The sequence below is a fragment of the Cupressus sempervirens genome, chromosome 2, assembly GCF_028749045.1.
Source record: "Cupressus sempervirens isolate cs-2001-9-10 chromosome 2, ASM2874904v1, whole genome shotgun sequence".
NCBI lineage: Eukaryota > Viridiplantae > Streptophyta > Pinopsida > Cupressales > Cupressaceae > Cupressus > Cupressus sempervirens.
Window position 1 is genome coordinate 604,870,300 of NC_143119.1, and position 24,320 is coordinate 604,894,619.

A 24,320-nucleotide genomic window follows, 5' to 3' on the forward strand; every position below is an offset into this window, starting at 1 on the left:
CATTGATCTTTCATTATTGATGCATATTCGGATTAGTAGCTTGGATTTGGGTTGTCTATTCCCTTAGTCACATAATTTTTTGACTTGTCTTCATGTAGAAGGGATGAGATTTTGTTACCAAGTATAGTCATGGTGGAGGATTGTGGTTAACTATTTTATGCTAAAAGGCTGGACAATTGTAGAGTTAGATGCTTAGTTCATCAATGTATTATGGTGCCATGTATTTTTGCATGACATAATAAGATATATAGGTACATCCTTGATGTTCTTTATGGTGGTATATCTTCTTGGATGAGGATCATGGCTATTTGATTTCTTTTAAGGAGCTCATGATGTGCACTTTGAGTTTTTTGATAGTTTGATAAATTGGTTGATTCTCATGGTTAGAGGATGGTTTTTCATCATTATGTCATGGTTATCTTGGATACAGAGTTTAGTTGGATCTTGTGACTATGATGAGGTGGTAGTATAGGATTAGTTCCTAGTTTGGTTTGTATCTTCCTTGTTTGGAGATCTTGGTTTTACTTAGTATTGACCCTTTGGTTGTGTAAGAATACACCTAGAGGATCTTCATGTAGGAGATGGATTTAATATTTTGATGTAGGAGAATCCTAGGTTGCATTGTTATCTAGCATGTTTTTTTTCTTGTTTCTTTGTTGCTCCCAAGTTGCAATGTCTTGCATTATTGAGTTCCTAGTTAGTATTGAGTTCTTAGTCATTGTTAAGTTCTTAGTTGGTATTGAGTTCCTATGTATGTTGAGCATTTTCAAGTGTTGATATTTTCCTTGGTCCTTCTTTGACCAAATTATATTTTTCTAGTTCTAGTTTGAGCCTACTTTGCACATGTTTAATTTGGTATTTGTATTTCATATTTTTTGTGAGCCAACATTTGGCTTGGTTACATATTTTATGTAAGGTCTTCTTTAGTATTTTATGTCTGGTCCTAAATTCCGTGTACAATCTTGCATTTCTTCATGCAATAACTCACTTTTTTGTGTAAGCAAGTTTAGTTATTCATGCAAGAACTTGTGTATGCCTATGCAAGATCTTGCCAAGTATCTTTGCTGAACCTATCACTTCTTCACACGACCTGAAGAAACTCTTTGCACGAGTTTAAATTGCTATTATGAGATTTTGCATCCTCGAGTGTACTTTCTTGTGCACCTCGCAAAGGATCTTTGCATGAGACCTTGTTTTAAAACTGTCAAATCAGCTTATTCGACCAATCTACGATCTATGTTCAGTCTATTTCCTCCATTGATTTGTCCCCTCTCTATCTATAAATATTCTTAAATAGTGGCATTTAGCTTTATTGAAAATTTTTGATCCATACTTTGACTAGTCTCATCCTTTAGTTGTCTTGATTTTTGTTCTATAGTGCTTGTCATACTTCATGTTATTATAGTCATAATCTTTGGTTGTTCTAGCCTTTAAATCACTATTTGTGTCTTAGTATACAACACTCTTCTCTAGTCCTGTTTAGACTATCATAACAAGGAGTGGCAACATGTTTTATCCTCTTAAACTTAGGCAAGGTCATGCTAGGGGTCATAATCGTGGCAGAGGTTGCCTTCCTTTTATTGTATGATCTGCATCCAATTCATCTAGTGAGGCATCTGCATGATCTCCCTCACCCATCAGGTCACCTTGAGTCCATTGAACATTTTCAATAAACTTGCAACAAACCAGGAACCCTCTGTATCAAGCAAATCTTGAGACTAGTAGAAGTCTTGTATCTCCAAACAAAATGTTGGACTTCCTTTTCAAAGGACCTTTCGAATCACAACATACTGAAACTGAACATGTTCTTACAATGACTGATCATGAACCTGAACATGGTAGTCACAGTAGACATCAAGAACCACCTAGGAATGACAAAGAGAAAAACCATGACACCGATGAGGAACAAGGAGAGGTGGAAATACTTCTTGAACACATAGTGAAATGTCAAAGAGACAAAAACTTTCAAAAGATCATGGGAATCCTACTCAATGAAGAGAAAGAAAGGTACTTTCTCCAAATTGCCCAAGAGGGAGCTAAGCTACCCTCTCATTTCAATGTGGAAACCATCATCATGCCTAAAGAGGAAACAAAGACTTCCAAACTCCAAAAATAACTGAAAATTATGCAAGACTAACTGGCTCAGATGATGCAAGAGAAAGACAAACCCACTAAAACATACACTTTAGACACTCTTTGTCCATTTCCATTTGACAAGAGCATAGAAATGCCTCCTTTTGTAAGAGGAATAAAACTACCTAAGTATGAAAAATACATTGGAACCACTGATCCCCAAGATCACTTGTGAGAATTTGGGGCATTATCTATGGAATTTATGCATAACTAGACATATCTCATGCATTTTATTCCCTAGAAGTCTAGGTGGTTAGGCATTTGAGTGGTTCTTGTACTTGCCTCCTAACATCAAAACTTTTGATGAAATTGTTGACTTATTTGTCCAGCACTATTCTCATAACATTCAACACCCTATTAATATTTGAGATCTATGTAACTTTAAGCAGAGAGTTGTGGAACCTTTCCTCACATTCCTCCAATGATGGAGATAACCTTACACTAAATATTCACACAAAATTCTAGAAACGAAAAAGCTTGACATTTTTACTGATAATCTCTTACCTAATTTTGGGTATAGAGTCCAACTTCAAGGTCCATGTACCTTTGAAGACATGATCACATAGGCTATCTGCATAGAGGAATTTATGGTCAAGAAGGGTGAACTTACCCTTTAGAAGGACACAAAACAAGGTTCTACCTCCAACAAGGACAAAACCAAATATGTCAACAAGAACTAAGAAATTAACATGATGAAGTTGTTGACAATGTCACTCCCAAACCTACTAAGGCAACATTTAATCTCATAGATGGTCCCAATGTGGCCAAAAATGCTAAGAAGCCTCCTCTTGACAACAAGACATCTAAGAACAAATTGAGAAACTCATGGGCCACATGCCCTAAGTGAGAGTATATATACACCCTTGGGTGATACATTGGATGTGGTTTACAAAACATTGTTACAAAACAAGCTTATTTCACCACTAGGAAACCCCCACCCCTATGATCTGCAACCACACCAACCATGGTAGAATGAAACCTCATTCTGTGAGTATCACCAAAATAAGGGGTAGAAAACTAGCAACTACATAAACTTGTGCCACAAAGTCCAAGACATGATTGATGCTAGTGAACTTATGGTAGATGGACATAACAATAACTCAAACCACAAGGCCTTCAAAGAGCCTTTCCCAGCCCATGAAAAAGGAGAGAGTTCAAAACCAAAGCCCAAAAACAAGGTTAGCTATGCATATTCCAATGATGACAATGTGATGAACATGGTTGAACCTGTGGATTCTGAATACTATGATGTCATTACCATTAAGGGAAATTAAGATAACGATAAACTTAAGACACCATTTCTCTTGAGGGGCCCTACTTCCAACACAATAGATAACACATCTTCACAACACTATGCTAATGTTGTTACTCACTCTCACACCAAATTGGTGCTCAAAGGCCCTGTGCCATCTACTCCTGATCTTGAACAATATAAAGAAAAAGCCCTTGCTAGTCCTTTTGGAAAAGGTACAAAAATCACAATGCATTCAACAAAAACCAACTATAGTGTTCTTGATCAATTAAAATGACCTAGTGCTCAGATCTCCATCTTTGAGCTACTTAAAATCTTGCCTGCTTATAGGTAGATTCTGGACAAAGCCCTCACTGAGCAAAATGTTTCTCAAGATCTTGATCTTGAGTGATTTCAATCCATGGTGGCTCACCTGACCTCACCTTATCTTATGTCCTTCTCTGAGGAGGATGATAACTCAATTAGTCACCCACACAATCAACCTCTACACATCAAGGTTATGATACATCAAACATGTGTTCATTGGGTACTCATTGATTACGACACTGGCCTAAACATTGTCTCTACTACTTTGCTTAGAAAATTGAATTATTTTGAGGACTCTATTCATCCTTGATGCAAGATCACTATCAAAGCATATAAAAAAGTTAAACAAAAATCTCTAAGTCTTGTGGTCTTACCTATTCACGTTGGTCCTATAGAAAGGGATGTCACCTATCAAGTGCTCAACATTCCCTTGGCTTATACCATTTTGTTAGGATGACCATGGATACATGATATGCACACTGTGCCATCCACATATCACCAATGCATCAAATTCTCGTTTCATGGTTTCAAAGTTAGTATTCCTACAACTACTAGGTATACCTACAATATTCTCAAAGCTGTTGAAACTTTCATCCTTGCTAACTAGGAATCCACTAATTATCATGACAATAAGCTAAAACAAATTGAGCAGTCATTCAAACTAAAAGAAATTGGCATGTGAGAGTACCATATTGAGCCAGTATTGTCACTAGCATATCTTCCAGAGTCTCCTCATCATTATGGGAGATCCTTAGAGGCAAAGAAACTATTTGTGCTAATTCCTCAAACTAAGAATAATGGAACTGTTGTCAAAGCTATTATCCCCCTAGAGGATGAAAGTGAAAAAAGAGCCATTGCTACATGGCTTTACAAAGAAGAGACTCTAGTAGACTTAACAAAGAAAGCTCAAGAAATCACTCCTAAGAAATATGAGCTTGGTCTTAGGCTCATGAAGTGTTTTGGCTACAAGGGAACTAGCCCTATTGGGTGCAATAACAATACCCTAATTGATCTTATCAAGGCAACAACTCAAAGCAATAGTGATACAATTGGTCTAAGATTTAAGAAGGTTCCTTTCCATTTGGGACCTAATAAATTCATACTAAAACTTGAGAGTTCATTTGGTAATGAGTCACAAGCTAAGTCAGATACTCAAGAGGAAAAATCTAACAATGAGGATCCCTATCCTTATCCTATTCCTCATGATCTCACTAAATTCTTTGCTGAGATAGATGACTTTGTGCCATGTGTTAGCACTATGGATGATACTAGTGATTCTTCTAAGGAAAACATTGATCAACCCAAAGCTCATTTAGAAAAGGGAGAGTTTAGTCAGTCATTGCATATTGAGTACCTATGTAAGAACCTAGATGATGAAGGCAAGTATGTCCCTATCACTATTGGGGAGTTCTAGAGTCTCTCACCATGTAGCACTTATTCTAAGGAATATGAGTTTGACTCTCTTTCAAAAGTGGCTACTAATAAAGACATTGACCAAGTTCATGTCTATGAAAACCAAATCGAAGTGGGTGAAACATCTAGGGTTAGGTCAGATGGGTCTGATCCAATTAGTGTCCTAGAGTCGTTAATTTCTGATGTTAGTACTTAGAGGCATTCAAACACACTTGTGGACAAAGTCAGTATAGGTCTCAAATTGCTAGTCCAAGTGCTTAACGACTATACCATTGTAATGTCTCCTTTTGGGACATTAGGGTTTCTTACTGTAAATATATTTTCTCCCGAATCCTTCCATTTGTAATGACTTTTTAGGGGTCATTCATTCATGAATCTCTCTTTTATTTGTATCCCCTTTTTCCATATCTTTTCTCTAATTTCCTATGATTGGCTAGTGAGTATTGTGGGCACAATGTAACTTTCTTATAATGACCAAAAAATTCATTTTATTTTCTAAGCCTCTTCCTTCCTATTATATGTCACCAAGAGGAACCTTGTGACTCTTCATTTAACAATCACATCTCTTCATTTTAACACCCACATCTCTTTGGCTGATGAATATTGGCTTCAATAGATTGTATCTTTTCCATATCATAATCATTATCCTTAATTTGTCATCGACATTCCTCCTTCTGATCATAAATATGGTTTCCTTTTATATCTAAAATTTGGCCCAAAGAGCCATAAGGAATAATCGCACCCCTTATTGATCATAAACTTGCACCCTTTTGATATTTTTCCATGGATATACTTGTGAAGTTAGTCTACCATGGCTTCCAAATTAGATTACTTTCTTTCATTATAAAAATAGTATTCTAAGGTATTATTATTGTTTATTTAATAATAATAATTATAAATTCTAATTATATTTTATATTAATTATTGTACCATCAACATTATATTGATTAATTTATTAATCAATTTATTAGTTATTAATAGTGTTTATATTTAAATGTGATAATAGTTAGATATATTATCATCTTATCCATTTATAATGTAATTATAACATTATTGTTTTTATTATGTGTACAATTGATACCCATGAATCTTGATTACCTTACTAATATTATCAATCTTTTATTTATTATATTTTAATACTATTAACACATTATAATTATAATGTAATATCATACTGTATGATACTAACATTATTATTATTATTTTATTTATTAATAATGATTTGACCTTTAATATTACCTTAGTAACATATTATTATATCCATAATATATTATTATTTATTCTTTAATAATACATTATACCATTAATAATATATCAATATTTCTTTTAATATATTATAACATTAAGAAATAATATATTTATTTATTCATAATAATTTACTTATATTACTCTAATTAGGGGACATGACAGTCCCCCTTGCTCAAAATTGCTTATCCTCAAGCAATGATTGTTTACACTAAACCTTTATTATGAATTCAATATACAAGTTATATACTAGAATGAAAGAATAAATAAGGTATGCATGTAGTTAATGTCACAATGCATGAAGTAAATATCTGAGTACTTGCAAACACGAAGCATACACGAAGAAGACACATTAATGCATGAAGACACAAAGTATACACGATGCAGACACATGATGCATGAAGGCACAAAGCATACATGATGTAGACACATCATACATTCTTTGTTGATTTTCACAATGAAGTAGAGTAAAAGGAATGAAAAATATACTTCCCCAATACGCCTTTTGATCATGGATCCTGCAACATGAATAATTATTAGCATATAATAGCTCCAAAGAAAAATGAGTCTTGTGGTGATTCCTTCTCTCCTTATTATGATCATCATAAGATGGTAGATTTATGGTGCAGAGGGCATGTGAAACAAGCTACAAGAAATTCCCTAGACGATATCCATCATGTGCTCAAATTTACTCTGCCTCTCCCTCCACCAACTCCCTACCTTAGGATATCATAATGTGGATGAGAAGATGAGTGTTAAATTTAATTTACTTAGCTCATTTGAAAGATATCTTCTTATAGTACACATAAAACTTTCTCTTGGTTATGATCATCTTAAGATGGTAGATTGATGGTGCAAAGGGTGCGTGAAACAAGCTACAACCGGTTCCCTAGAGAATATCCATCAGGTGCTCGAATTTACTCTGCCTCTCCCTCTACCAACTCCCTATCTTAAGAGATCTTAATGTGGATGAGATGATTAATCAAATGAACATAATTATTTGACACAAGAATATTTCTCTCTCCTTATTACAATCATCTCGAGATGGTAGATTGATGGTGCAGAGGGCACGTGAAACAAGCTACAAGTGGTTCCCTACAGGATATCTATCAGGTGCTTGAATTTACTCTACCTCTCCCTCCACCAACTCCCTATCTTAAGAGATCTTAATGTGGATGAGAAATAGATCCCTGTTTCATCCCTAAGAGTTTTATAATCTTCTATCTGATCATTATTTAATCCTAATTATCATATTATAATATGATAATTGATTATTTCCTATTGATTTTGAAAATCAATCCCATTTTATTATAACAATTTAGTCAAGATATTGATAGTAGGAGTTAGACTATTCAATAAAAAAATATGTCAATAATGGGAAAGATACTAATAACTATTTCTTGTGTTAACAGTTTTTCATATCATAACAATATAACAATTTTTCATATAATAACAATATAACAATTTTCCATATAATAACAATCTATGAATAAGATATAACTTACCTCCTTACCATACCTTATTACCATTATACGTTTGAAGTGGTGATTTAGAAGTATGGGATAACTTCTTATCCACTTTCCCTTGTGTATTTCCTTGTGTATATATATACTCAATGTATATATTTTAATATGTTTTCTCGTTATCATTAGAAAATGCATTGAGTAATCTATCATTCACTTAAATCATAGATTCATAATGAAATAAACAAATAGTACTTACCTTAACATTACCTCAATATTACCTTTTATGTGTCATCTTTTCCTTTTTATCTTCCTTTGGAAAATTAAATGATTTCCCTCTTTGATACCATCAAGTTCCATTATATTTTAACAATCTCATATTTCTTCTACACCATATCCGACAATAACTAGTACTATATCTGCATAGGGTTTTGTAAATATATATATCTTCCTTCATTATCATATTGCTACAGACTGTATATTATTCTGAATGACCTCTTGGTTAGATTCTTCGCAGTACATCTAATCTGTTTCATATGACTAGTTGACTTTATATATATATATATGATCAGAGGTTATTAATGGAGGATTCCTTATATCAGGTGATATCCTTACATATTTTATCTTAATCCTCTCTTTAATTATCATCACTTTGGGTCCATCATTGATAGGCAGCATACAAACCCATCATGAATTAATACCTAATCTCTTTCTTGTAGTGAGTGTAAGTGAAAGCTATATCTACATAGATGCAAGATGTTGTTGGGATGGTTGTTGAACCCTATATATCTGCTATGATGTGGGGTTGTGCGGACCAAGTCCCCTTAGCCACGCCCTTGGAAATCAATTTCTTCTTATGTGATAATTCTAAGATTTCACTATGAACCACTATTCTTATATCTTATTTGTTTTGTTTCCCTTGCCGAACTTGAATTCCTTTCACTTCTATATTGAAGCTGCTACACTTTACCATGTAGCTACAAACTCTATGTTCTTCATCTCACTTCATAACTCAAATGCCAAGTTCATTATTTCCTTGTATTATATAAACTTCACGTTTTAATTTCAATATATCCTTATATATTGAATTCACTTTTGATCTTTCTTTTGTTTCTTTTCATCCTCAAACAAATTTTCCAGCTTCCATCCTTATTCTTAATACAATATTTTGATTGGCTATATAGAATTTTATCCAAATTGTGACTACCATGACACTGGAATCATTATCAAATAATAATAATGAAAATGCGATATTTTGTATCCATATCTAGAAAGGTTCTATCTAAATAAGCTTTTGACTATTCGAACTTAACTAATAACTTCACTATTATCACGTAATCTGTATTAGCAAGTGCTGCATCAACACCTGATGACATGTCTCTTTTGATGGCTTCTTCAGATATTGTAAAGGAAATCAACTTTCACCAAACAAAATCATTAGTCTCCACACTATCAACGTGGACAAAATAGTACATGTCCTCACTGGCGAGTCATCCACCTTGTAAATATATAAGGCTAATCTGAAGCTTCAGTTGAGAGTGGCACAGAAGAATGTTATTTCATGCGGGTTTTGTTGAGTCACCAAATGGTACATCTCATTAGAAGCATTGAAATTAGTTGCCGATATTGTCATGTTCCATAGCTTACAAATGTTATTTGCCCTCATTAGTGATGGCAAAGAAAGCCTTCTCAAAATCTGCTCCATTGCGTCATGTTCCAGATCAATATGATTATCCTCCTCATTTTCATTATAATTATTATCCTTCTCATCTGCATCAATAGTGTGAGTTGAAGTACTTGGTCCATATTTAGTACTAATTGCACCATATCTCTCTTGAAATATCATTTGAAAAATTGAAAGCAGAACACCTATGCAACACCCAGAAATCAAGGTGCGCCAGTGAGAGTTGAACTTTGCATTCCATCCCACCATTTCGTCAAAAAATTTCAAATGATCTATAATCCAACCCTAGACCGATATGTTTGCCTCCATTATTTTTCTTATGTTTTAAGATGTTTGGGTGTTTTTTTCTTAAAAAATTAATAAATGAAATGATATTATATATTATGGCTTGTACTCATTGATTCAAACAATCAACGAATAAATCATTGCATGTTTGAAGCTCCAAAGATAATAGGAGTGGTGATTTGAAATAATCATAAATGGTTGAAAGATAATATCATAGAGATATATATAATTGCAAAAGAGGCTTCGAGTAATGCTTCTAGATCTTATGGATCTGTGGGCTCATATATTGATTTAAATAGCAACATATGCAATGGTTTATACATAATGCACTAAGTATGGCATGGGAAAGAGTTTTCCTCAATAATATGTGTCCTAACCTAAGCTACGACAAATTTGGAAATGTTCTAAAGAAAAGACCAATTACCCACAATAATGATATGCATTTTAGAGTAGTAGAATAAAATGTATTTCGATTTGTGTACTGTGTTGGGATGAAAAATGTAATGACACTCTTTGAGAAAGTTCATAGACTTGCATTCAAATGACGCATTCAGATGTAAAACCATGCTTATATGGAAAAGATGTAAGTGTAAGTGCAAACAAAGAATCTTTTGTTTTAATTATTTTTCCCTCACTGATAAAGAAAAAGTTTAGACTGGAAAGGGCGCTCGCATATATCTTGTAACTGCGATGAATATAGAGCGAGAATAATCTCCAAAAATATTCTCAATTCAGTTATTATATTTTGGTATGGCAAAGGCAAGTATATTTCTTTATTTCTTTTGATCTGAACATGTTTGATTCTGTATGGTCTTGAATTTGTCCATTGATTAAACTCAGATCTTTGTGTAATATTCTCATAAGATGGCAAGATCGAGGCTCTAATACCATTTGTAATGTCCCTTTTTGAGACATTAGGGTTTCTTACTGTAAATATGTTTTCTCTTGGATCCTTCCATTTGTAATGAATTTTTATTGGTCATTCGTTTGTGACACTTTCTTTTATTTGTATCCCCTTTTTCCATATCTTTTCTCTGATTTCCTATGATTGGCCAGTGAGTATTATGGGTACAATGTAACTTTCTTATAATGACCAAAAACTTCATTTTATTTTCTGAGCCTCTTCCTTCCTATTATATGTCACCAAGAGGAACTTAGTGACTCTTCATTTAACAATCACATCTCTTCATTTTAACACCCACATCTCTTTGGCTGATGAATATTGACTTCAATAGATTGTATCTTTTCCATGTCATAATCATTATCCTTAATTTGTCATCGACATTCCTCTTTCTGATCATAAATATAGTTTCCTTTTATATCTAAAATTTGTCCCAAGGAGCCATAAGGGATAATCACACCCCTTATTGATCATAAACTTGCACCCTTTTGATATTTTGCCACAGATATACTTGTGAAGTTAGTCTACCATGGCTTCCGAATTAGATTACTTTCTTTCATTATAAAAATAGTATTCTAAGGTATTATTATTATTTATTTAATAATAATAATTATAAATTCTAATTATATTTTATATTAATTATTGTACCATGAACATTATATTGATTAATTTATTAATCAATTTATTAGTTATTAATAGTGTTTATATTTAAATGTGATAATAGTGTTATAATTCTTTAGAATAACTGAGAGGGGGGGTGAATCAGTTATTCAAGGTCCAAATGCCTTAATAATACTTTTTCTACAAATCGTTAATGGCGCATAACTGAAATTATCATGCATGCAATTGAACATTAAACAACTATGAAAAGTAAACATGCATCACACCATAACACTGAGAATTTGATAACCCAGAAACCCTCCAAGAATAAGAAGGTAAAATTGGAGTGGGGATGATACCCACAAAATAACTGCACAATTGATTTCAACCACTTCTGATGGTCTGCCCTATTAAAAGCCAGCCCTGTTAAAGGCTACAACACATTGTTAAATGTAACCTTGTTAGAGGATTTCACCATACTATTAGGAATGGGCCTGGTTAAAGGACTTTGGAACATTCACTTGGAATGTCACCCTATTAAAGGATTTACAACATGGCTATTAAACCAACCTAAGTCCATAAGATTTATTCTAATTGTTACAATTGCTAGAGAGTAACAATAATGGCTTTTGATTTGATACAACTTACAACATATCTTGCAAATTACAAATTGCACTTCAATTCAATACTTTTCTTGGCTTTAATCACTTCAGCTCTATAAGCTTGTCATCTCAAGCTTCGACATCTTGAGTCTTTTCACTCATCATACCAATGCAATCATAACTATGGTCACCTATCGAAGCAGAGTATCTATGCTATCTTCCACCTTAGCACCTTCTTTAGTACTTCATGCTTTCATGCTCGACCACCTTTTTTGCTCCATGACCTTATGACTCCTTAAATAGAAATTTGGAATACCTTTCTCGCTTGATTCTCCCTCTCCAAGTTTAGGGTTTCAATAGATTAGGTAAGATACAATGTATCTATCCCATATCTTGTTCCTATCTAGAAACTTCTTCTAGAATCCAATTGTATTCATCAAAAACATTTTACATAGTGTTCTATGCCACCAGCTCATCATTCTTATCTTCTATCTGATTAATAGAATTCTAGATAACAACCATGTCAGCTTAGATCTAGCAAATCTTCAATTTTCAAAATAATGCAGCAACTCGGCATTATTGATTTACTGATGCTTGGCACCTGAAGAAATTCTGTGAAACTTGGCTATTGAAATTCACTTAGCACTTCAATATCACTTGACACTTATATCTTGCTCAGCACTTGAAAACTTACTCATCACCTATTTCTTTTCTACTACTCAGCACCTGATCTTCACTCGGCACCTAAAGACTGCTCAGCACCTGAAGACCACTCGGCACACACTAAATTGAACTTTTCTTGACTTCAACTGAGAATTTGTTCAGCACTAACTAACTTTCTTGGCTCTTGATCTTTGACATGTCTTGGTGTGTCCATCCTCTATGTCTTAAAGTATTTTATCAATACACTATTTCATCAATGGCTTAGATGTTCCTTATACTTCATTACAACCTCATAACTTGAACCTTTCTCTAGGTACTCTAGTTACATCTTTTGATTTCCACCTCCTTGTCAATCAATCATCTTATAGTATTTGGATCACTAAAACAATTGTCATTCTTGCAAGTAGCAAGTTTGACATCAATGACAAAACAATGATTGAAAACATTCTTTACCATTTCCATTACTCTTCATTCATGAGCTTTTCAATCATTTCCAACAAATAGTTAGATATATTATCGTCTTATCCATTTATAATGTAATTATAACACTATTGCTTTTATTATGTGTACAATTGATACCCATGAATCTTGATTACCTTACTAATATTATCAATCTTTTATTTATTATATTTTAATACTATTAACACATTATAATTATAATGTAATATCATACTGTATGATACTAACATTATTATTATTATTATTATTGTATTTATTAATAATGATTTGACCTTTAATATTACCTTAGTAACATATTATTAAATCCATAATATATTTATTTATTCATAATAATTTACTTATATTACTCTAATTAGGGGACATGACAACCATGAACACAATCGAACCCATCATTACTCTTTCACTCACACATCTTGAGCTTATAGACTGGAACCCTAATGCATCTAGTGAAGTCCCCATGTTCCAAAATGACTATGCTCTTGCTTGCTACCTAGACACTATCAAACATGTAACATCTTCCACCAGTGAACAGAGTGTCAACATGATTGAAGTTGACATCAAATATCTTAGTCATACAATTTAAAGGAAAAAATGCAAAAGGTTTGATGGTGAAAACCACATTGTGGCAGTGTCAAAACCCAAAAAAGTAAAAATAAAAGACGTATCCAAGGGTGAAAACCTCTCTGAGGTACCCGTAGATGGGATATTTGATGCATTTCCATGTCACTTTCAAGAGAGATCATCAATGTTGATAGAGCCAACACAGCTGATCAACCTATGTATAGAAGAACATCCTCATATGATACATTTGGCATAGTCACCATCTCCTAATTAAAAGGAAGAGTTCATTTCCTTTTTCCAAGAGAAGAAGATAAAATTTTCTTGGATATATTCTAACATGCTAGGACTGGATCCTAATCTTATCATGCACTACTTGTCCATCACACTAGGCATCAAACTAGTTAAACAAAAACTTTAGAAAATGCATCCTCATGTTGTATTGATTGTCAAAGCAGAACTGGAGAAACTTTTGAAAGTAGGATTCATCCATGCAATTGATTATGCCGAATGGATATCCAACATTTTTCCAATCTCTAAGAATGATAAATCTATCATATTTTGTACTGACTTCCATGATCTCAACTTGGCATGTCCTAAGAATGGTTTTCCACTTCCCAACATTGATATGACAGTGGACACAAAGGCAAGCTATGAGATGTACTCACTAATGGATGCATTTTCTGGTTACAATCATATTAAAAATTGTGCTAGAAGATCAAGAGAAGACTACTTTTACATGTGCATGGGGAACCTTCTACTCGAATGTAATGTCATTTGGCTTGAAAAATGCTAGTGCAACCTATCAAAGGGCAATGATTACAATTTTCCATGACATGATGCACAAGACCATGGAGGACTACATGGATGATACCATGGTCAAAAGTGCCAAACACAATACTCATCTACAATATTTGGGACCTATCCTAGATCACATGAAAAAATTTAGTCTTTGGCTCAATCCTAAGAAATGAACATTTGGTGTCACATCAGGAAAGTTGTTGGGATACATCATGTCTGCAAAGAGAATTGAGGCAGATCTGGAGAAAGTTCAAGAAATTATGGATATGCCTCCACCTCAAAATATTAGCTAGATGAGAGGTCTACAAGGAAGACTCCAATCTATTCATAGGTTTATCTCATAGTTGGTGGATAGATCACAACCCTTCACAAAGACTTTACATAAGGGTGTCAAATTTAGTTGGAGTTGGGACTATGAGCAAAGCTTAACATAGATCAAATAATATCTTGCCAATCCGCCAATCCTGATGCCTCCTATCTATGGAAAACCTTTGATTTTGTACATTCCAGCAATTGAAACATCTCTAGAAATCCTATTAGCTCAAGAAGACAACAACAATAAAGAGAGAGCTATTTACTACTTGAGTCACACATTGATCTCTTATGAGAGGAACTATAGCATCATTGAGAAATCTTCCTTGGGAATCGTCTTTGCTTCCCAGAAGTTGAGACACTACATGCTTGCTCACACTATGTGACTCGTGGCTAAAATAGATCCACTAAAGTACTTGCTTAGTAAGGAAGCTCTCACAAGAAGATTGGCTAAGTGGGTTATGATGCTCATCGAGTTTGACATTCAATATGTCAAACACAAAGCTATCAAGGGATAGGCAATTGTAGATCAGCTAGCAGATGTACCTATGTAGAGTCTCCTCCCAATGAACATTGATTTCCCTAATGAGTCAATTTCGACACACAGACCAAATGTGGGTCATGTTCTTTTATGGGTCCTTCACACAAAAAAGGATCTGGTGCTAGATTACTCTTCATAACACCACATAGATATTCATTTCCCAAAGCATATAGGATTTTGTTCCCTTGTACAAATAACATAGTTGAATACAAGGCTTTGATCAATGGCATGAAAATTGTGGCTAAATGGAGAGTGGATCATCTAGACATCTTTGGCTACTCTTAGCTTGTAATCAACCAAGTTAATGATGTGTATCAAACCAAGGATGAGAAATTAATTCCTTAAAAATGCATGGTTGATGACTTAAAGAAGTATTTTGCACACATCACTTTCTAGAAAATTCCTCATGTAGACAATAAAGCAGTTGATGCTATGGCTACTTTGGCCTCCTTGCTATAGATGCCTTAAAATGATCTCTAACATGAGTTCTTGGTGGAATTCTTACACTACCCAGCCTATGACACCCCTGATTCTAGGATGATTTGTTATATTGTATGATAGGACTCATCCCACTACCATCACATCTATTCCTATCTCTGTAGTCAAACCATTCTAGAAGGTTTGACCCAAAATGAGAAATGTTACCTTATTCATAATGCTTTGTGATATGTCATTATTTCTAATGACCTATATAGGAGAGGTCTCAATGGAACACTCCTTAGGTGTTTAGAACTTGAAGAGTCCAAACATGCATTAATTGAAATTCATGAGGGCATTTGTGGATCCCACTCAAATGGCTTGACACTAGCTCATAAACTCATTAAAGCTGGTTACTATTGACCTAAAATGGAGCAAGAAGCAATCAAGTATGCTAGGTCCTACAAGTAGTGTCAGCTCCATGGGAATCTAATCCATGCTCTAGCTAGGGAGCTAATTCCCTCTACTACAACATGGCCATTTTAACAATGAGCCTTTGACTTGGTGGGTTAGATTCACCCAACCTCTTCTAATGGACATAAGTTCATTATCATAGCTATAGACTACTTCACGAAGTGGGTAGAGGCAGTACCTCTTGTAGTTGCCAATGGTAAAAATATAGCTCTTTTTATCACAAACTACATCATCTATAGGTATGGTGTACCATCCTCAATCATTATTGACAATGGAGGATAGTTCAAAAATAAAGACCTCAAGGAACTATGCAAATGATTCAAAATCATACAACATTGGTCTTCTATATATTACCCCCAAGGTAATAGCCAAGCTGAGGAATCCAATAAAGAAATCCTCAAGATCCTTCATCACACAGTCAACAAATCTAGGAAAGACTAGCACCTCCAAATTAATCCAGCCTTGTGGGTGTATAGGACAAGCATCAAGACTCCAACAGTTATGACACCCTTTTCTTTGGTTTATGGAGCAGAAGTTGTGCTCCTAATAGAGGTTGAGATTCCTAACTTGAGAATCACTATGAAGGGCCTTATTAATGATTAAGATTATAGGATAGCTTGGCTTCAAGATTTAGTGTTACTAGATGAATGTTGACAAGTGGCATGTGACCATCTATGAGCTTATCAATAGTGAATGTTAAGAAGCTACAATAAGAAAGTTAGAACACATGACTTACAACTGGATGATCTCATCCTGAGAGAGAACCCTAAGAATCAACAATAGCAAGTCCAAAAAGGGAAGTTTGAACCAAACTAGCTTGGTCCTTACATCATTACTACAATGTATGGATCTAGTGCTTATCAACTTTCCACAACCAAGGGACAAGTGCTCAAGGAACTTGTCAACATTCTCTACTTGAAGCAATTTTATAGTTGATATGATCTTAGTAGCTCTTTGTACATATCTATATGTCTTGAAAAAAATTCTAAAAATTAGAAAAAGTCTTGAAAAAAATTGTTACCCTGATGAAAACCTAACAATATGTGCCTTGGTAACACGAAAAAAAATTGAAAAGTCCAAAAAAATAAAAAGTCAAAATAAAAAAGAGAAAAATACAAAAAAAATTGAAAAACAAAAAAAAGTGTCATTGGTGAAAACCTAGAAAGAGGCATCATGGTAGCAAAAAAATGAAAGCTCTTCCAAGAAGATGAAAACTTGGTAAATAGGTGCCTCTTGTTTCCAATGCTCCATCTTATAGTGCATCTTCTTTCTTTCTATATAGTTTCTTTATTATTTTTCCTACTTTTCGCTCATGTATCCATGGATTGAGTCTTTTCATAACTTGAGGGAATTCCCCTTTAGTGTCACTCTTTTCAAGTTTCTCATAGAATCTCTTGCATGATAGTCACTAGTGGTCCTCACTACATCTGCCTACCATCACTAGTGTCACTCCTATTCAAGATTCTCCTCATAGAATCTCTTGCATGATAGTGTTAGCTTAAAGAATAAATTTGACAACTGAGTGTCAATACACTTAACCAAGATCAAAAGTAAGTGCCGAGTAAGATAAAGTGTCGAGTGATAACAAGTGCTGAGTGATAACAAGTGCCGAGTGATAACAAGTGCCGAGTACAACAGGTACCAAGTGTTAACAAGTGCCAAGTACAACATGTGTTGAGTGATACAATTTTGTTTAGGTGCTAAGCTATCCAAGAAATAGCATGTGTCAAGTATCAGAAATACTTCAGGAGCTGAGTAACTCAGTAGATCAGCATAAAAGTTTGAAATTGCACAAACTATGATGCAAACAATTTTTTGCAGCTGACAGAAGGTAAAATTTGAGGGATTTAATGATATAATTGAATCTTTTATTTTTCCCATGCAACTCAGATGCAGCCAATAAGAAAAATGATAAAGGCATGCAACCAATTAGTAAAAAACAAGTATTGGGCGGGAAAATTGAGAATCAATATGGATCGTAGATCCAAATCAAACCCTAAGTCTTTGAAGTCTTTATAAGGAAGAAAAAATTTCATTGTAAACATAAATATGAAAGGACATACAAGGGTGCATAAGCAAATCTATTTTCAAAAGCAAGAGTTATCAGATCACAAAGGATCAAGATCAGGAGACGGCAGAAAAGGAGCTTGCATTCAGCAATCAAGGATTGTAATCTATCAGGTTTATTATATCTAATACTCTCTAGCAATTGTATTAGAATGAAAATCCTATGGTGATAGGTTAGCTTTATAGCTATTTTGTAAGATCCTTTTGATTAGGTGATTAAAATCCTTTAACTGGGTGACACTTCATGTTAAGTGTTTGTAAATCCTCTAACCAGGTCACTATTGACACAGTGTAAAGCCTTTAATAGGGCAGGCCTTTAACAGGGCAAACCATTAGAAGTGGTTAAACAATATTGCTGCAGTAAATTTTTGTGGGTATCATCCCCACCCCAGTTTTACCTTCTTATTCCTGGAGGGTTTTTGGGTTACCAAAATTCCAGTGTTAAGTGTTATTGATGCATGAGTTTTGTTACATGTTTATTTGATGCATTTACATGCATGCAATTTACTTTAAGATAGAAGTTTTATTGACTAAAGTTTGATACTTATGATTCACCCTCCCCCCCCCCCCTCTCTCATAAGTACTCTTTCCATATTTGAATATTCCAACAATTGGTATCAGAGCAAGCCAGATTCTCACAAGGAAAAGCCTAACAGCTTGGAGGAAAAGATCTAAAGATGGAAGCTTTCAAACTTGGAAAGATCATTGAAAATCGGGTGATAGATGTACAACTTTCTCTGCATAGCTTGGAGGAATTCAGAAACAAATTGAGAAACTCATTAAAAAAGAGGAAGGATCTAGCCATAGCTGAAAATGATATACACTACAAGGAGATTGATACCACCAACATATTTTTCAGTGGAGACACTAAAGAGTTTGATGCAACAATAGCAAAATTGATGGAGAAAAATAAAATTCAAGCAGATGAGATAAGATCTCTCAAGATGGAACATGAATAATAGGCTATAATGATATGTGAAATTACTGAACAAAAGAAAAGAGCAGTTGATGATAAGGTCATGATGGAAAATGAAAAAAGGAATCTTGCAAACAGACTTGAAGAAAAATGTACTGAATTGACAAGGATCTCAAACATGCAGATGGATACACTTGCTCAAATGATGAATCTTCATCATGAACTCAATATGAAAGATAGTGAGATCTCTACTTTGAAGATGCAGAAGGAACAAATGCAGAATGAATTGAACAGAGAAAGAGAGGTGGCACAAAATCTCAACAAATTAAGTGAAGCTATCAAATATTTTGAGAAAATACTGAAATCTCCAAGATCAACCCATGATACAATAGGGCTTGGATATAATAGCACTGAAGTTGGAGAATCATCAAAGAGTGCAAAACAAAGAAGTGAAAAAGGTAAAGATGTTAAACCTACATGTCATTTCTATGGAAAGAAAGGACATACATCTAATGTTTGTAGAAGCAAGAATGGCCATTAGCATGACAAACCCAAAATCATAAATCATTGTCATACATGCAAGAAGCAAGGTCATCAAGCATACGAATGCAGAACCCAAAATATCAAGACATCAAGATTTGATGGACATTTTTATAATTGCAAAAAGTATGGACATAGAGCTTTTGAATGTAGATCAAAGTCTATGTGGACAGTAAATCAACCAGCAAAGACATCAAACCATGAATTTTGGGATTACAACACCAGGTACAGCTGTCACTATTGTCAAGAATACGGACATATCCCACATAACTGCATAAGAACACATTTTAGAGGGAACTACAAAAGATGGTTGAGTCAAACTACATGTTTCAGTTGCTTAAAAACTGGTCATGTCAGCAAGAATTGCCCAACAAGGTCAAAGGCATCAAGTTCTGAGTTCAGCAATGGAAAGGCAAAGATAGATGTTGGACATATTAGAAGTGAAATGAATAAGACATGGAGGAAGAAAGATGAGTCTAGCACATCAAGTACAGAGATCACTTCACCTAATAGGTCAAGTGATCACACTTCATCAAATTAAGAAAAGAATGAGTGTGTGGGATTGATAAACCTAGTTACATCATAAATTAGTCCCAAGACATATAAGAACTGCAAAAATGAAATCAGCATAAACAAAGATGCTAAGTCAAAATTGAGAACTTTTTGAAGATATGTCAAAGTTGCCTTCAAGAGCCGAGTTGCTAACAATTACTGAGTTGATAGTTGATGCCGAGCTATGAAATATCAATAGGAGCCGAGTCATGAAAAAACTTTTCAAGTGCCGAGTAGATAGTTGGCAGCGTACTAAGAATTTATTACTCTATTTTGAAGGGTACATAAATCCAATTTTCGATCATTTTCCCACCATTCGAACAAGAAGCAAAGCCAAAAAAAGTGGAGAAGATCAAGATCAGCTCAGAAGCCATTCGTGAAGATTTCAACAGCGATTCAAGACAAGTTTCATCGATTTAAGGTATTTTACTTAAGTGCTGAGCTACGTAAGACTTATAAACTTGTTTAAATTATAAACCCTAGTTTGGAAAACAATGGCATCTAGGTCAGGAACCACTAAGGGTATAGAGAGTCATGAAGTTTAGTTGGTTAGCAACGAAGTTAAACAACCTAAATTTAAGCCCATTCCAGAAGTAGCGTACAAGAATGATCCTGCAGGTGCATTATCAATTATTTCGAATAAAGTTGTTATGGTCCAAGATGTTTGTAGATGTTATAATTGCAAAATTGCTTCCATAGGAGACTTAGAAATTCATAACGCATATGATAAACTATGTGAAAACAAAGTACTGAAAAATGAGTTTTCAATAATTAAAAGAAAAGGATTAACCAAAACCCTAGCATTTCTAACTATTTTCAAAACTGAATGGGTACAGATAGTTTTGAGCTGAATACATGATGGAGCTTTTTGGTTAGAGTCAGGGCCAGTAAAATTCACCAAGAAAATTGTTCATAGGGTTACTGATATTCCAACCCTAGATCGGCCAAAGACCCTGCGAAGTGACAAAAGGGAAGTAATAGAGAAAAATACAGGTGCCAAATGGAACAATAGAGGAATGACTATCAACATAGTCACAGATCCCCTACTAGATTTTGCTATGAGAATAATTTCACATAAATTATATCAATCAAGCAGGTTAAACAGTGTACCTTGTATAGCAGTTGATGTTGCATACAAGATAATCAAAAGAGATCACACTTATGATTTGGTAGAGCTCATGTTTCAATAGATTAATGAAAATCTAGGAGCTATAAGGAAGAGCAAGGGAGCTCAATGCAAATTTGGATCAGTTTTGATGTGCATATGTTTCTATCTAATGAAAGAATTTCCTTCTATGGGTAAGGTAAGATGGAATCTAGATAAAACAATTGTTGAACAAATTAATGGATACCTTGAACAGATGGGTGAAAATTTTGATGCCAAAATGACTGGTTATTTTGAGGACTTCAAAAAGTCCATGAAATAAAGAATGAGAATTCCAGTCTCATTGACTGAGAAATATGAAAAAGATATTTGTTTTCTTGTAGATATAGATTATACCTATATACAAGCAGTTATACCTAGAGTAAGATGGCTTAGTCCACTAGGTTATGAACTTGATATTGATCAAGCCTCTACAGCAATAACAGCTCTACTTGCAGAAGAAGCTGATAAAAATGCAAAAAAATTTGGAACTTATGATGTTGTCAAATCAAAGGTAATAATAGATTTGAAGACTACTTTAACAGTAAAGAAGAAAGAGAAAATGGTGAGAAAAATCAAAAGAAAATTTGGCATGGAAGAAGAAGAAGGAACAGTAGAAGAATAGGGAGAAGACATTGAAGAAGAAGGAGATAAATTTCAAGGTCAGACTCAAGGGTTAGGAGAAGACAAAGAGGAAAGTGCTAAGGTAGAAGAAGCCAAGGAAGCACCAATTAAGAGAAAGACCACAACTCCTTCTACTCCTAAATCCAAGGGGAGGAAAGTAGTTGCCCCTACACCAAAGAGACCTACCACAAGGGCTACAACACAAAGAGCCCAAGAGGAGGCAAAAGGAAAGAAGAAAGACTCAAAGACGACTGCTGCTGAGTCAAAGAAAAGGAAATTTATTCCCCAGCCTGAAACAGATGAGGAGAAAATAGAGTCAGAGGACAATAGTCAATTTCAAGTGGTAAGACACAAACCCTAGACTGTTGTTGATAAATTATGTTCAAAAATTAGAAATAATGATTTAAAAGGTATAAAGAACCTAAATTTTTCTAAGCTCACCAAAGAAGAGAAAAATAAATTAGAGGAATCTGTGTATGCTATGATGGCTGAGTATAAACACACACCTTTGGAATTAGATGAATCTATGCCAAGAGAATTGTATAAAATTGTAGAGGATAAATGGCATTTTTGTTTACAAATGGAAAAAGAAATAAGGGAGTCAAAATTAGCAAGATTGTTGTCTGATTTGACTAAAGATAAAATAATAAATGCCATAAAAAGGCATGGTAATATATTCACTCCCAAGTATAGAGCATTCAGCATATTGCAGAATAAAATTGAAGAGGTAGTTACTAAATTCACAAGATTGTGGAAAATAGTTTACAAGAAAATAGAAGATGTATATACTAAAGAATATAAGGCAGAGGCAAGCACCAAGACAAAGGAAAAGAAAGTATTAAAAACCAAAGAAAAAGAGAAGGAACTAGTGGAGAAGAAGAGTAAAGAAGAAAAGGAAGAAGAGGCATATAATGAGGAGAAAGAGGAAGAGAAAGATATAGCTGAGCCACAAGATCAAAGTATGCAAGACATACAGGTATCTCCTCCTAGTCCTCCTCATGCCACCATCACACCTACAGATATCATAAAAATAAAAGATGTTACAGACACTTCAAATCTAAACATCAATCCATTAACTGTAGAGGATTTGGAAATCCTTGACCAATCGTCACTAGTAGCAAAGTTAAGTTCAAATCCTGTATTGGTCAGTGTTGATGAATTATAGAATTCAAAAGTTAAAACAGAGATAGTCAAGGTAAAAGCACAAGTGCCATCCTTGACCATACAAACTACTGGTATTCTATTTCTTCCACCACCACCTCCACCAAGTATAGTCACTTATACACTCCAAGTGCTGAGTACAACAACAGGGGAAATAAAAGAAACATTTGAACAACCAACAAGTTCAACCCCACCTAGCAATCATAAAAGGGATATTCAAGCTAAAGAAAAAGATGAGACAAAGAAGAAGGAGGAGACTGCAATACAAACACTGGTTGCATTACCAAAATCTGGTACTCCAACACAAACTCTTCAGCAGCTGAGCACAGATGGATTACAACTACAAATCAGGACACTAGGCTCAAGCTCATCAAAGGCAGTCAGAAAACTTCACTATGGAGTTCCTGCGCTTGATGAAGAAATAAAGATCCCATATTATGAATCTAGCACTCTTACTAAAGAAAATATTAATGAAATTCAAAATGCATTAGACAAAAGAAGGAGACAAGAAGCACTAAGAAAGGAATATAAGCATAAGCTTACATTGAATGAAATTAAAGATATATTCACAGAAGCTTTTTGCTTACAATCTCCAGATGAGTCAAGACCAATTATGGAACAACTATCTGATATAGTTGACCAGGTGACTAATGAAGACCAGGAAACAAATACCAGATTGCTTGAATGGTCAGAAAAGAAGTTCCAAGGTAAAGTAAATAGTAAAATATCCAGTGATATAGCACTGTCTAAAGAAGAACTGGAAAAGAAAGTTATAACAGTTAAAATTGTACTAGGAAACATCTTTTCCCTGTACAACAAGTTGTGTGATTTTTCCACATTCATATAGGACACTAGCTAGAAAATATTGAGCTTGGAAAACAATCTGAAAATTTCTAGCATGCAACTCCCCACAAATCCAGCTCAGAGTGAGAAGCATTTTGTCCAATCGCTTCACACACAAAGAGAGTTAGTTGTCTTAGCAGCAGAGGAGGCAACCAAAAAAGCAAAATTGATACAAATTCAATCGTCAATTACTCCTCATTTGGAACTACTTCACAAGGAGCAGATAAATGCAAAGATAGTCCTCAAGAAAGACCCCAATCTTTCTTCATCTGATGGACTTGTACACCTAGCAGCAGAGATTGCCATCTAGCATAAGACATTGGATGTCGCATTAGCAAATTGGGATGCAGCTCTGAAGGTACTG